The following is a 15,326-nucleotide window of genomic DNA, read 5'->3' as shown; positions in this document are numbered from 1 at the left end:
TGTAGAGGTATACTGTATATTGTGTGGCACCTATTGTGTGCACAGTAAAGAGGTATACTGTATAGTGTAGGGCACAGTGTAGAGGTATACTGTATATTGTGGGGCACAGTGTAGAGGCATACTGTATATTGTGTGGCACAGTATAGAGGTATACTGTATATTGTGGGGCACAGTGTAGAGGTATACTGTACATTGTGGGGCACAGTGTAGCAGTATACTGTACATTGTGGGGCACAGTATAGAGGTATACTGTACATTGTGGGGCACAGTGTAGGCTATATGTCTATAACATAAACATATTTCATATGAACACTTACAGTTACTTGGCTTGGCCCTTGGGGGTCTCGGACACCACTTCCACACTTTGGCCGGGGGCTCGGCGGAGCTGATGTTGTGTTTTGTCCTAATGAGAAAGATTTTATAATAAGGATTTGGAGAAGGGGCAGAGGGATAGCAGAGCAGAGAGAGGCTGGTGCTGCTACTAGGGGATCATACCATGGGGGAGTAATAAAGCCCACCATAATGCCCCCCCAGTAGTAATAATTCTCTTTACAATGTGACAGTGCAAAAATACCCCCTTGTAATGCCCCCAGTTGAGCTAATGTCCCCATAGTGCCCCCATAATGTGCCAGTATAAAATACCCCTATATAGTGCCCCCAGTAGATGCCCCTCAGTGTCCAGCCTCTGATAGGCTGCCGGCCTAGTGTCCCCCATAATGCCCCCCAATAATGTGCCAGTAAGTGTCCCCATAGATGCCCCCCCATCATGTGCCAGTATCAAGTGCCTCTCCCCCCCACATGTCCCAGTATCATAGTGCCATCTCCCCCCCATGTGCCAGTATCAAGTGCCTCTCTCCTTCCCACCCCCCATGTGCCAGTATCATAGTGCCAAACCCCCCCATGTGCTAGTATCAAGTGCCTCTCTCTTCCCCCCCCATGTCCCATTATCATAGTGCCATCTCCCCCCAAAAAAGTGCCAGTATTAAGTGCCTCTCCCCCCCATGTGCCAGTATCATAGTGCCAACCCCCCCCCACATGCCAGTATCAAGTGCCTGTCTCCTCCCCCCCATGTCCCAGTATCATAGTGCCATCCCCCCCCCCAAAAAAAGTGCCAATATCAAGTGCCTCTCTCCCTCCCCCCTCCCCATGTGCCAGTATCAGGTGCCTCTCCCCCCCCCATGTGCCAGCATCAAGTGCCAACCCCTCTCCCCCCCATGTGCCAGTATCAGGTGCCTCATCCTCGCCCAGGTGCCAGTATCAGGTGCCAACCCCCCCATGTGCCAGTATCAGGTGCCAACCTTCCTCCCCCCATGTGCCAGTATCAGGTGCCACTGCCAGTATCAGGTGCCTCCCGCTCCCCCATGGCAGTAACAGTCGGGTATAAAAAAAATAAATAATAAACACTTCTACTTACCTCCATGTCAGCGATGCGATGCAGCCTCTTCCTGTGTGCCACGCTGTATGTCCATATATGGAGTCAGTGCTTGTATTTCTGAAAAGATTCTGCTGGGATTCGAACCCACGACCTTCTGCTTCAGAGGCAGAGCAGCTAACCACAAGACTTCTACTGTTATAGCTGGCTAAGTGTACATCTATACACATGACAGCTGCTCATATATAGAGATATAGCAGAGCTGAATGTGCTGAGACAGCTGTCATATGCAGATATATCTGAGATACTGCTATATCTCTATATGACAGCTGTTCCAGCACACTCAGCTCTGCTATATCTCTATATATGATAGCTGCCCCAGCAAACCCAGCTCTGCTACATCTATGCATATAACAGCTGCCCAAACACACCCAGTACTGCCATATCTATATATGTCAGCTGTCCCAGCACACTCAGCTCTGCTATATCTCTATATATGACAGCTGCCCTAGCAAACCCAGCTCTACTACATCTATACACATGACAGCTGCCCAAACACACCCAGCACTGGTATATCTCTATATGACAGCTGCCCCAGCACACTCAGCACTGCTATATCTTTATATATGATAGCTGCTCCAGCACACCCAGCTCTGCTACATCTATATATCTCTAAGTATTGCTATACAGTAGATAGATATATAGAGATATAGCAGAGCTGAGTGTGCTGGGGCAGCTTTCATGTGTATAGATGTAGCAGAGCTGGCTGTGTTTCGGCAGCTGTCATGTGTATAGATGTAGTAGAGCTGGGTTTGCTGGGGCAGCTGTCATATATAGAGATATAGCAGAGCTGAGTATGCTGGTGCAGCTGTCATGTGTATAGATGTAGCAGAGCTGGGTGTGTTTGGGCATCTGTCATGTGTATAGATGTAGTAGAGCTGGGTTTGCTGGGGCAGCTGTCATATATAGAGATATAGCAGAGCTGAGTCTGCTGGGGCAGCTGTCATATAGAGATATAGCAGTGCTGGGTGTGTTGGGGGCAGCTGTCATGTGTATAGATGTAGCAGAGCTGGCTGTAGCAGCTGCTTCCCCTGCTTCCCCGGTAGTTACGCCACTGCTTTGGCCTCAATGAGAGTCTTGAGTAAGCTAAATATTGATTAATCGTGCGTCCTGCCGGTTTATTTATGTATTCTTCCGTTGTATTCATTGTATTTTTAGAGCCATTCTATTTTTTATATACATATATTTATTTATTTATCTAAATATATTGTAAGGGATCGCCTCTTATTTGGGGGTCATTCTCACAGATACGACTTTAGGACACCAGGTTTCAGGTCCAAACCGTGCATTTATTGTGCACACTCCAACTAATACAGGTTATCATGAAGTTGCAGCTTCATCTAACACATGTGACATCCACATAAAATAATAAACACTTGCCCGGCTAGGCTCTAACTAACACAGAGTTTCCTGACTCACCTAGGGCCCTGTTCACACCCTGTGAACACATGCGGCTTTCTCAGCCAATGTCCCACAGCCTCCTGGCTGTACAGAGCACAGTATGCCCACTGCCTCCAGTCCAGTGTCTCAGCACACATGGGGAATAGTGGTCTCTCAGCCCTCCTGGCTTGGACCACACAGAGCCTCCAGGCCTCTGTCCACAGGCAACACACTCCCCCCTTTCTGACACTCTGGGAGGTGCCTTATGCCAGGCTGATTACCTACAGCTGGTCTCACCTGTGGTGTAACAGGGGTGTGGACCCAACTATCCATCCCTTCCTTACCTCCAACCTGCGTGAGACCTGTCACTGTCTCGCATAAGATATATATATATATATATATATATATATATATATTCAAAATGTATATATAATTTTTATTTTTTATTTTTTTATATGTTTTTTTTATATATATGTTTTTTTGTATGTGTATATATATATATATATATATATATACAGACGTGGACAAAATTGTTGGTACCCTTTGGTCAATGAAAGAAAAAGTCACAATGGTCACAGAAATAACTTTAATCTGACAAAAGTAATAATAAATTAAAATTCTATAAATGTTAACCAATGAAAGTCAGACATTGTTTTTCAACCATGCTTCAACAGAATTATGTAAAAAAATAAACTCATGAAACAGGCATGGACAAAAATGATGGTACCCCTAACTTAATATTTTGTTGCGCAACCTTTTGAGGCAATCACTGCAATCAAACGCTTCCTGTAACTGTCAATGAGACATCTGCACCTCTCAGCAGGTATTTTGGCCCACTCCTCATGAGCAAACTGCTCCAGTTGTGTCCGGTTTGAAGGGTGCCTTTTCCAGACTGCATGTTTCAGCTCCTTCCAAAGATGCTCAATAGGATTGAGGTCAGGGCTCATAGAAGGCCACTTTAGAATAGTCCAATTTTTTCCTCTTAGCCATTCTTGGGTGTTTTTAGCGGTGTGTTTTGGGTCATTGTCCTGTTGCAAGACCCATGACCTGCGACTGAGACCAAGCTTTCTGACACTGGCTAGTACATTTCTCTCTAGAATTCCTTGATAGTCTTGAGATTTCATTGTACCCTGCACAGATTCAAGACACCCTGTGCCAGACGCAGCAAAGCAGCCCCAGAACATAACAGAGCCTCCTCCATGTTTCACAGTAGGGACAGTGTTCTTTTCTTGATATGCTTCATTTTTTCGTCTGTGAACATACAGCTGATGTGCCTTGGCAAAAACTTTGATTTTTGTCTCATCTGTCCACAGGACATTCTCCCAGAAGCTTTGTGGCTTGTCAACATGTAGTTTGGCATATTCCAGTCTTGCTTTTTTATGATTCGTTTTCAACAATGGTGTCCTCCTTGGTCGTCTCCCATGTAGTCCACTTTGGCTCAAACAACGACGGATGGTGCGATCTGACACTGATGTTCCTTGAGCATGAAGTTCACCTTGAATCTCTTTAGAAGTCTTTCTAGGCTCTTTTGTTACCATTCGGATTATCCGTCTCTTAGATTTGTCATCAATTTTCCTCCTGCGGCCACGTCCAGGGAGGTTGGCTACAGTCCCATGGATCTTAAACTTATGAATAATATGTGCAACTGTACTCACAGGAACATCTAGTTGCTTGGAGATGGTCTTATAGCCTTTACCTTTAACATGCTTGTCTATAATTTTCTTTCTGATCTCTTGAGACAGCTCTTTCCTTTGCTTCCTCTGGTCCATGTCGAGTGTGGTACACACCATATCACCAAACAACACAGTGATTACCTGGAGCCATATATATAGGCCCAATGGCTGATTACAAGGTTGTAGACACCTGTGATGCTAATTAGTGGACACACCTTGAATTAACATGTCCCTTTGGTCACATTATGTTCTGTGTTTTCTAGGGGTACCATCATTTTTGTCCATGCCTGTTTCATGAGTTTATTTTTTTACATAATTCTGTTGAAGCATGGTTGAAAAACAATGTCTGACTTTCATTGGTTAACATTTATAGAATTTTAATTTATTATTACTTTTGTCAGATTAAAGTTATTTCTGTGACCATTGTGACTTTTTCTTTCATTGACCAAAGGGTACCAACAATTTTGTCCACGTCTGTATATATATAAAAAATAAAAAAAAAGTGCAAAGAGAGAGCAGCAGCACTGTGCAGGTGTAGTCGGGTGCAAAAATCCTCTGACCTTAGGCTGTTCGGTCAATATGGTTGTAGGAATAAAGTAGGCAGCACTCCAGAATAAAGTAAAACGACCCTCTTTATTTCCCCTGTGCAACGTTTCAACTGCTCATTGCAGTCCTTTTCAAGCATAACATTTGGTGTCTCAGCATATTCATTTATACCCACAATGCTCAGTGGAGTGTCGTAATGGCAGGCGTCTCGGCGTCCCTGGGGCCTCACCGCGCATGCCCGGTATCCTGGATACCGGTGTACACAGAGGGAAGACGCAACCGGAAGTGACGTCAATCCCAATGCGCACACCAGCATCCAGGCACCTCCCCCAAAGCACGACGCAGTCGCAGGGCGGCGCCCCACAGTTCGGCCTCCCGATCACCGTGTAATCACGTGAATCGTTGCCTGGCAACTGGGAAGCGCTTACCCCCAACCGCACGCCGGCTCCAGGGTCAGTCAGAGCACGGTAGCGAGACCTATAATGGGAACAGGACATTGTGAGAATGATCGGATCATAGACATTATAATAAACTAAAGAGGAGTAAATAAGTCAGGATATCAAATCGCGAATATCGGAGAAACGTAGTCCTGATAGGACATAACACATCTTATGGAGAAAGGGGGGGTGGCACATGGGGATGCACCACAAAAGTGATCATCCCCATACACCTAAAGGCTACTGGGGCACAAAGTGTTGTGAGCACCCCGTGTCCCCACGTTCCTATTCTGCCCTCCATGCATCTCCTATACCCTTGGCTTCCTCCATTCACGACTCATCCGTTTTTTCAATATGAAACTATAATTCAAGTTTTCAAGTATGGATCCCATTCTCTTGTTCTAGACCTAAACCGCCGAGGCGACTGCCAACATTCTCCTCCACCATGAAAATAGCTTGAGAAGTAGAAATATCCTTTTAGGATCCCAATAGTCCTAAAAAGAAAAAATAGAGTTAGATGGAATACATTAATTAATTTAGACACCAACGGTGATCACATATCCAATTTGGTAAACAAAACAAAACCCCACAAGGAGGTACAAGAGGACCCAATATTCTATATAATATTCCACTTAAAGTCCACATTTAGACCCTTAGGTTTGAGTGACTGAAGGCGATGTATCCACCGCAATTCCCGTTGTTTAAGGGTCACTGTGCGGTCGCCGCCTCGTCTACCCCTTTGAACCTGGTCTATGATCATGCATTTAAGGTCTTTCTCAGTATGGCCATACTCCACAAAGTGCTTAGGGACTGGTAAGTCCAGTCTTTTACGCCTTATCGAAAATCGATGGTTATTTAATCGCGTTTTCATGTCACATGTGGTCTCCCCTACATAGAGGAGACCACATGGACATTTCAACACGTAAATAACGAACGTGCTGTCACACGTTAAATAATGGCGTATGTCATATTGTACACCAGTTTCTGGATGTGTAAACACACTACCCCTGATCATATATGTACAGTTCACACATGTGAGGCACGGGAAACAACCCGTCCTCTTTGCACCAAGAAATGTTTGTACCTTCTTTTTGATGGGGACGTCGGCCCTCACCAGTCTGTCTCTCAGATTTTCTTTTTAGGACTATTGGGATCCTAAAAGGATATTTCTACTTCTCAAGCTATTTTCATGGTGGAGGAGAATGTTGGCAGTCGCCTCGGCGGTTTAGGTCTAGAACAAGAGAATGGGATCCATACTTGAAAACTTTAATTATAGTTTCATATTAAAAAAAACGGATGAGTCGTGAATGGAGGAAGCCAAGGGTATAGGAGATGCATGGAGGGCAGAATAGGAACGTGGGGACACGGGTGCTCACAACACTTTGTGCCCCAGTAGCCTTTAGGTGTATGGGGATGATCACTTTTGTGGTGCATCCCCATGTGCCACCCCCCCCTTTCTCCATAAGATGTGTTATGTCCTATCAGGACTACGTTTCTCCGATATTCGCGATTTGATATCCTGACTTATTTACTCCTCTTTAGTTTATTATAATGTCTATGATCCGATCATTCTCACAATGTCCTGTTCCCATTATAGGTCTCGCTACCGTGCTCTGACTGACCCTGGAGCCGGCGTGCGGTTGGGGGTAAGCGCTTCCCAGTTGCCAGGCAACGATTCACGTGATTACACGGTGATCGGTAGGCCGAACTGTGGGGCGCCGCCCTTCGGCTGCGTCGTGCTTTGGGGGAGGTGCCTGGATGCTGGTGTGCGCATTGGGATTGACGTCACTTCCGGTTGCGTCTTCCCTCTGTGTACACCGGTATCCAGGATACCGGGCATGCGCGGTGAGGCCCCAGGGACGCCGAGATGCCTGCCATTACGACACTCCACTGTGTAAGTACATATTTTAAACCATGCGGCTATTGACCGCGTAATGAGCACTTACAGGTGATCACTATCATTTTTGCACTAAGCACGAGGCACTTTATGTATTGGACACAGCTGGTCTATTATGTGATTTGATTAATTGCTTATGAAATATCACGATGGATGTAAAGATTATGTGTTGTATACAGGAGTACATTCACAAAGGATTATGATTTTTTTTTTTTGTCTAATTCACTGCTTTTATATTGTTGATTGTATTATTGTTAATCACTTTGTTAATTGACCCACTGAGCATTGTGGGTATAAATTAATATGCTGAGACACCAAATGTTATGCTTGAAAAAGACTGCAATGAGCAGTTGAAACGTTGCACAGGGGAAATAAAGAGGGTCGTTTTACTTTATTCTGGAGTGCTGCCTCGTTTTTGCAATACCTATATATATATATATATATATATATATATATATATATATATTTTATACCATCTTTTTATTTTATTATTATTATTTTTTTATTTTCATATTTTCTATTTTTTTTTATCTCTTTCCTTTATTTATCATATACCTACCTTTATCTAATAAGGGTCTCCTTACTGATTTTTACCATGTTCGGCATAACTATAACTATTCTTGTTATTACTATCAATATATTTTTTAATATTTGTATATATATATATATATGGGTATCTATTACACCACATATTTTATCTATTAAGCTCTGGCTTTTTAAGTTCATAATATAATATATTTGGCATATTCGCATCCCTTTTCTCTTAGCACGATTTTCTGTGGTGGAACGCATCGCCTCTGATGCGTTCCAGGCACCGGAACTTCCGTTTAGCACGATCCTCCGTGGTGGAACGCACCGCCCCTGATGCGTTCCAGGAATCAGAACTTCCGTTTTATACACTTTTTACACTTGCTCCTTTTTTGTGTTTTCCCACGCCCCTTAATTCTTAAGTCCCTTTTCATACATTATCCCTCGGTTTACATACTCCTTTGCACTGTTATTTTCGGCCCCGGCCTGTCTCTTGTGACGGGCACCTGGAACGCACTTCCGGTGGTTGCGTTCCACACACCGGAAGTGCTTTTGGCTGGGCCCGTTCCCAGCCGTAGTGTTCCTCTTAGCCGTCTACATTCATACCAGGAACTATTAAGACTATTTCAGACGGTCACACAATTTGCAATACATGTGTCGCTCTATGTTTCTAATACTTGTATTATTTTCATGTTGTGTATGTATTATCATTTATGTCACTTCCGGAAATGACAGGCTGTCACGAAAGGCAGCCACGATGCCTAAATAAAGCATCGGGCTGCCTTCCCTGCCATTAGGTCCCTGTCACAGCAGCGTGGGGACATGATGGCTGCTCTCTCCCTCCCTCCACACATTGAACGTACCACAGTCAGCTCTGATCGCGGCACACCGGCACATCAAGGGTTAATGCGCCGGCATTGGTGATTTCACCAATGATGGCGCATACAGCAGGGGTCCAGCTATCAGTGACCGCCAGACTGCTGATCGGACGGACGCAGCTCCTGCACCCGCCCAATCACAGCGTCGTACATGTACGGCGCTGGTCCTTACGTCACGGGCATCTGCGCCGTACCTGTACTGCACAGGTCCTTAAGGGGTTAATATTGATGACCTCTCCTTAGGACAGTAAAACAACAATGATTAAGAGCAGCACCCACAGACCTTCTCAACAATGCCGGAATGCAGCAGCCTGTTCACGGCCGTAGATCCCCAACGATCCACAGATCAACAATTAAAAAAACAGGTGACGGCAGCATCTCCAGTCGATCTTTATTCGTCGTACTTCCATGAATGTGTACACAAAGAGCAATCAAGTGCAACATTTCGGCTATATACTAGCCGTCATCAAGCATAATATTCAGTGCCACAAGATAAACATATATATATAACTCCTCCCATTGTTTGCAGGACAAAGCCACAAACTTTGTAACACCCACTAATTAAAAATATCCAATAAAACATTTCCCTTTAATCAGTACACACCATTAGCTGATAATAATTAGTGCATATCTGTGTTACTGTCACATCCCTGACAGGTGGTAGAAGATCTGAAAGATTGGCTGTAGTGATGCACGAACATCGGCGAGGACGATTCGCGAACGCGATCAAATGACCCATTCACTTTAATGGCAGACGAACATGAAAAACCTAAAGGTCATATATGCAGACACCAATACTTGCTAGAAGTGCACAAATCGTCCTACAACATGGACAGTGACATACCAGAGGGGGATCAAAGGCAAAAATCCCCTTAAAAAATATGCATTTTAATCAGGGGCCATTTTTATGCGTCTTAAAGGGAAACTCTCAAAAATGTCCCCTGCTGGAGCCTAGATAATTTTTATTTTAGGCCACGGGAGTACAGGCCCCAAACATTAGGCATTCACTGGACAGAAAACATCAAGTGATTATGTGGCTGGAGGTATATTAGACGGTCAATGGATATTAATTTTACTGCAGACCAGTGGACTACAGGCCCCTAAAATTATTCTTACACCGTACATAAAAGAACAATTGATAATATGTGGCTGGAGGTACATTAGGCGGTCACCGTATAACAATTTTACTGTTCGCCAGTTAGATTAAAGGCTCAAAAAATTATGCATTCACTGTACAGAAAAGATCAAGTGATTATGTGGCTGGAGGTATATTAGGCGGTCACCGTACAACAATTTTACTGTTGGCCAGTTAGAGTATAGGCCCCAAAAATTATGCATTCACCGTACAGAAAAGAACAAGTGAATATGTGGCTGGAGGTACATTAGGCAGTCACCGTATAACAATTTTACTGTTGGCCAGTTAATTTACAGGCCCCAAAAATTATGCATTCACGGTGCAGAAAAGATCAAATGATTATGTGGCTTGAGGTATATTAGCTGGTCACCGTGTAACAATTTTACTGTTGGCCAGTTAGATTACAGGCTCCAAAAATTGGCATTCACTGTACAGAAAAGATCAAGTCATTATGTGGCTGGAGGTATATTAGATGATCACTGTATATCATTGGATATCAATTTTACTGCAGGCCAGTGGAGTACAGGTCTCAAACATTAGGCATTCACTGGACAGAAAACATTAAGTGATTATGTGGCTGGAGGTACATTAGGCAGTCACCGTACAACAATTTTACTGTGGGTCAGTTACATTAAAGGCCCCAGAAATTATGCATTCAACGTACAGAAAAGTTCAAGTCATTATGTGGCTGGAGGTATATTAGATGGTCATTGTATATCAATTTTACTGCAGGCCAGTACAAATACATGTCAAATACATATGTTTAAAATAACTAAAAATATAAAATTGGATAAAAAAATGGCTAACGAAATCCTTCCTCTTGAAAAAAATATAAAAAACAATGATAATAGGTGAAATTCAATTAAACGTGGTCGTCACAGGTGTTGAATTCCTCCGGGGTCCATGTCTCGTTCATTTTTAGAAATGTGAGCTAGTCCACACTGTCGTGAGCTAGGCGAGTGCGCTGATCGGTCACGATTCCCCCTGCTGTGCTGATCGTCCTTTCGGACAGGACACTGGATGAGGGGCAAGCCAAGAGTTCCGTGACAAATTGTGTCAGGTCTGGCCACAGGTCAAGCCTGCACACCCACTAGTCAAGGGGTTCCTCGCTTCTCGGAGCATCCACATCGGCCATTAACCCGATGCAGTCGGACACCTGCCGGTCTAGGCGTTCCCTGATGCTGGATCCAGAGGGTGGCTGTCGGTGGGTTGACTGCAAGAATGATCTCATATCCGAAGTGACCAACACATCCTCAAACCGCCCTCTTCTTGCATGCGCAGTAGGATTGATACCCGCAACTGTTTCTTTGCGGGTGGAAATTCCTCTGCCAGCACCCGCAACAGCAGAATGCTGCATCTCTCGAAGCAAGACCTGGAAATGCTGCATTTTGACAACCCTCTGTGATGCTGGTAACATGTTCGCCTTTTAGTGTTTGTACCTGGGATCTAAGTACGTTGCCACCCAGTACTGTTCCTTTCCCTTTATGATTTTTATACGGGGTCCCTCTACAAACACTGGAGCATGAAGGCTCCCATTTGCACTAAATTGGAAGAGGTGGAGCGGCCTGGCTCCTGCTTATCGCCCAGGAGAATGTCGTCCTCGGTCTCCTCCCCCAAGCCACGGAAAACACCAGGGATCCCAGAAAAGTTTAAAGCCTGCTTTTCGTGCTCCTCCTCCTTCCCCCAAGCCACCATCCTCCTCTGACTCCTCTTCAGACTCCTGATGACTTGTCTCAGATGGAGTAGCCCCCCTGGGAATTCATTCAGCATTGCAACTTCCTCATCTTCCTGCTCCCGCTCCTCGACTGCTTGATCAATGACACAAAGCAATGCACGCTACAGAAAGAAGGTATAAGGTACGATGTCACTCATGGCGCCCTAGCTGCGACTGACCAGTTTGGTGATCTCATCAAATGGCTGCAGAAGTCTGCATGCGTCGCGCATGAGCAGCCACTGGCGTGTTGAAAAAAAATCAAGCTACCTAGAACCGGTCCTGCCGCAGAGTTCATACAGGTAGTCGTTAAAGGGATTCTGTCATATTTTTAGCAAAATAAACCTACAGATTACATTTATAAGACCACATTAGGAATGGTTAAAGCTCCCCGAACATAACCATACTTTTATCTGGAGGGGGTAAAACCTGGTGACAGAATCCCTTTAACGGCACGTTTCTGCTGGAACAGCCGATCAAGCGTATACAAGGTGGAGTTCTAGCACATCAGGCAGTCACAAATCAGACATCTGACGGGCAAGCGGTGCCGCTGCTGAAAGTCAGCAAGGTGAGCCATGGCTATGTAAGATCTTCTAAAATTGCCAGAGATTTTCCTGGCCTGCCGCAAGACCTCCTAGACCCAGAAATATTTGGCAACGAATCACTGCACGACATGCATGGCACATGTGTCATTTTGCCCTGTTTCAGCTTGTTCAGCAGATTGGAACCTTTGTCGCACACCACTTTACCAACTGTTAAATTGAATAGGGTTAGCCAGTGATCGGCCTTTGACCGCAGAGCTGAAAGGAGTGCAGGACCAGTGTGGCTCTTGGCTTCCAGGCACAATAGCCGCAGCACAGCATGGCAATGTCTCACCTGGCATGTTGAATAGGTTCTAGGGAGCTGGGGTGCAGCGGAAGAGGCAGTAGCAGTGGAAAAGGAGGAGTCAGCCAAGGAGGAGACGGAGAAAGGAGTAGGAGGAGGAGAAGAAGAGGCAGGCCTGCATACAATCCAAGGATGTAACACCAAATCCTCACGGGTGCCACTGGTTGGATGCTTGATAGCCTTCAGAAAGTTCAGCCAGTGGGCAGTAAAAGTTATGTACTTTCCCTACCCGTGTTTGCTAGACGTGTCTGTGGTCAGATGTATCTTGGCACCGACATTGTGTCAGAGATACATTCACTTGACGCTGAACGTGGCTATACAGGGAGCGCAGAATTATTAGGCAAGTTGTATTTTTGAGGATTAATTTTATTATTGAACAACAACCATGTTCTCAATGAACCCAAAAAACTCATTAATATCAAAGCTGAATATTTTTGGAAGTAGTTTTTAGTTTGTTTTTAGTTTTAGCTATTTTAGGGGGATATCTGTGTGTGCAGGTGACTATTACTGTACATAATTATTAGGCAACTTAACAAAAAACAAATATATACCCATTTCAATTATTTATTTTTGCCAGTGAAACCAATATAACATCTCAACATTCACAAATATACATTTCTGACATTCAAAAACAAAACAAAAACAAATCAGTGACCAATATAGCCACCTTTCTTTGCAAGGACACTCAAAAGCCTGCCATCCATGGATTCTGTCAGTGTTTTGATCTGTTCACCATCAACATTGCGTGCAGCAGCAACCACAGCCTCCCAGACACTGTTCAGAGAGGTGTACTGTTTTCCCTCCTTGTAAATCTCACATTTGATGATGGACCACAGGTTCTCAATGGGGTTCAGATCAGGTGAACAAGGAGGCCATGTCATTAGATTTTCTTCTTTTATACCCTTTCTTGCCAGCCACGTTGTGGAGTACTTGGACGCGTGTGATGGAGCATTGTCCTGCATGAAAATCATGTTTTTCTTACCTTGCAGACTTCTTCCTGTACCACTGCTTGAAGAAGGTGTCTTCCAGAAACTGGCAGTAGGACAGGGAGTTGAGCTTGACTCCATCCTCAACCCAAAAAGGCCCCACAAGCTCATCTTTGATGATACCAGCCCAAACCAGTACTCCACCTCCACCTTGCTGGCGTCTGAGTCGGACTGGAGCTCTCTGCCCTTTACCAATCCAGCCATCTGGCCCATCAAGACTCACTCTCATTTCATCAGTCTATAAAACCTTAGAAAAATCAGTCTTGAGATATTTCTTGGCCCAGTCTTGACGTTTCAGCTTGTGTGTCTTGTTCAGTGGTGGTCGTCTTTCAGCCTTTCTTACCTTGGCCATGTCTCTGAGTATTGCACACCTTGTGCTTTTGGGCACTCCAGTGATGTTGCAGCTCTGAAATATGGCCAAACTGGTGGCAAGTGGCATCTTGGCAGCTGCACGCTTGACTTTTCTCAGTTCATGGGCAGTTATTTTGCGCCTTGGTTTTTCCACACGCTTCTTGCGACCCTGTTGACTATTTTGAATGAAACGCTTGATTGTTCGATGATCACGCTTCAGAAGCTTTGCAATTTTAAGAGTGCTGCATCCCTCTGCAAGATATCTCACTATTTTTGGCTTTTCTGAGCCTGTCAAGTCCTTCTTTTGACCCATTTTGCCAAAGGAAAGGAAGTTGCCTAATAATTATGCACAACCTGATATAGGGTGTTGATGTCATTATACCACACCCCTTCTCATTACAGAGATGCACATCACCTAATATGCTTAATTGGTAGTAGGCTTTCGAGCCTATACAGCTTGGAGTAAGACAACATGCATAAAGAGGATGATGTGGTCAAAATACTCATTTGCCTAATAATTCTGCACGTAGTGTATAGCTCTGGGATACCCTTTTGGAAGAAATATTTCCTTACAGGGAAGGAATGGCCACAAATTTTCTAAAGGCCTCCGAGTCCACCAGTTTATATGGCAGTAGTTGGCTGGCTAGCAGTGCTGACAAGACGGCGGTCAGCCGTAGGGCAAGAGGGTTATCTGGCATCATCAACTTTTTACATTCGAACATTTGAGCCATGGAAGCCTGCCTTTTGCCAGATGAACGCGTCGACTACATGGTGGAAGGTGAAGTGGAGGTCAAATGGGAGTAGAGAGAAGAAGAGGCAGGACGTGGAGCTCAGGTAGTGTGGCTTTGTGGGTTCTGACGGTGTTGCTACCACTGAGCTCGGTAATGAGAGGCCAGGAGCCTTCTTTAGACGGTCGTAACTAGGTGAGTGTTGGGCTTACCGTGACTTATGCATTGACAGCACAGGCTGCAGATGGCAACACTATTTAAAAAAAGCCCACACTGCGGAGCCATGTGCCAGCGTCCTGGGAGCGCAAGATGTGACCGTGCATGATAGATGGCTTGCTCCAGATACATTTGCAGTCTGCATTTTGCCTCCTGTGCACTGTGAGTTCTGCCTGCTTCTCCTCCCTATCTGCTTCTCTGTATTTTCCTCTGAACTCCCCTCTTCTTCCTCTCTTGTGGGCACCCATGTGATGCCCATCGACACGTCATCATCCTCACCTTCACCACCACTGACATTAGAGATCTCAGATTAGGCAGCAACAGCCGGGACCACACTCCTTGGGCTGATCTGGGTACTTTCCCCAGACCGCTGGGTGTCGGCAGTTGCTACCTCCTATTTCTCATCCCATGAAAAGAATGGCTGTGAATCGGTAAGGTCTGCAGAATGGATGGGAAAATAATTGCACTGACTCGAGTGGAGGGGCTATGGTAGTGGTGGTGTCTTTGGAGATGCACACAGCAGAGAGTGAGGAGGGTGCTGAT

This window comes from Bufo gargarizans, chromosome 5, assembly GCF_014858855.1.
Source record: "Bufo gargarizans isolate SCDJY-AF-19 chromosome 5, ASM1485885v1, whole genome shotgun sequence".
NCBI classification, from domain to species: Eukaryota; Metazoa; Chordata; class Amphibia; order Anura; family Bufonidae; genus Bufo; species Bufo gargarizans.
This window is presented reverse-complemented; position numbering follows the sequence as displayed.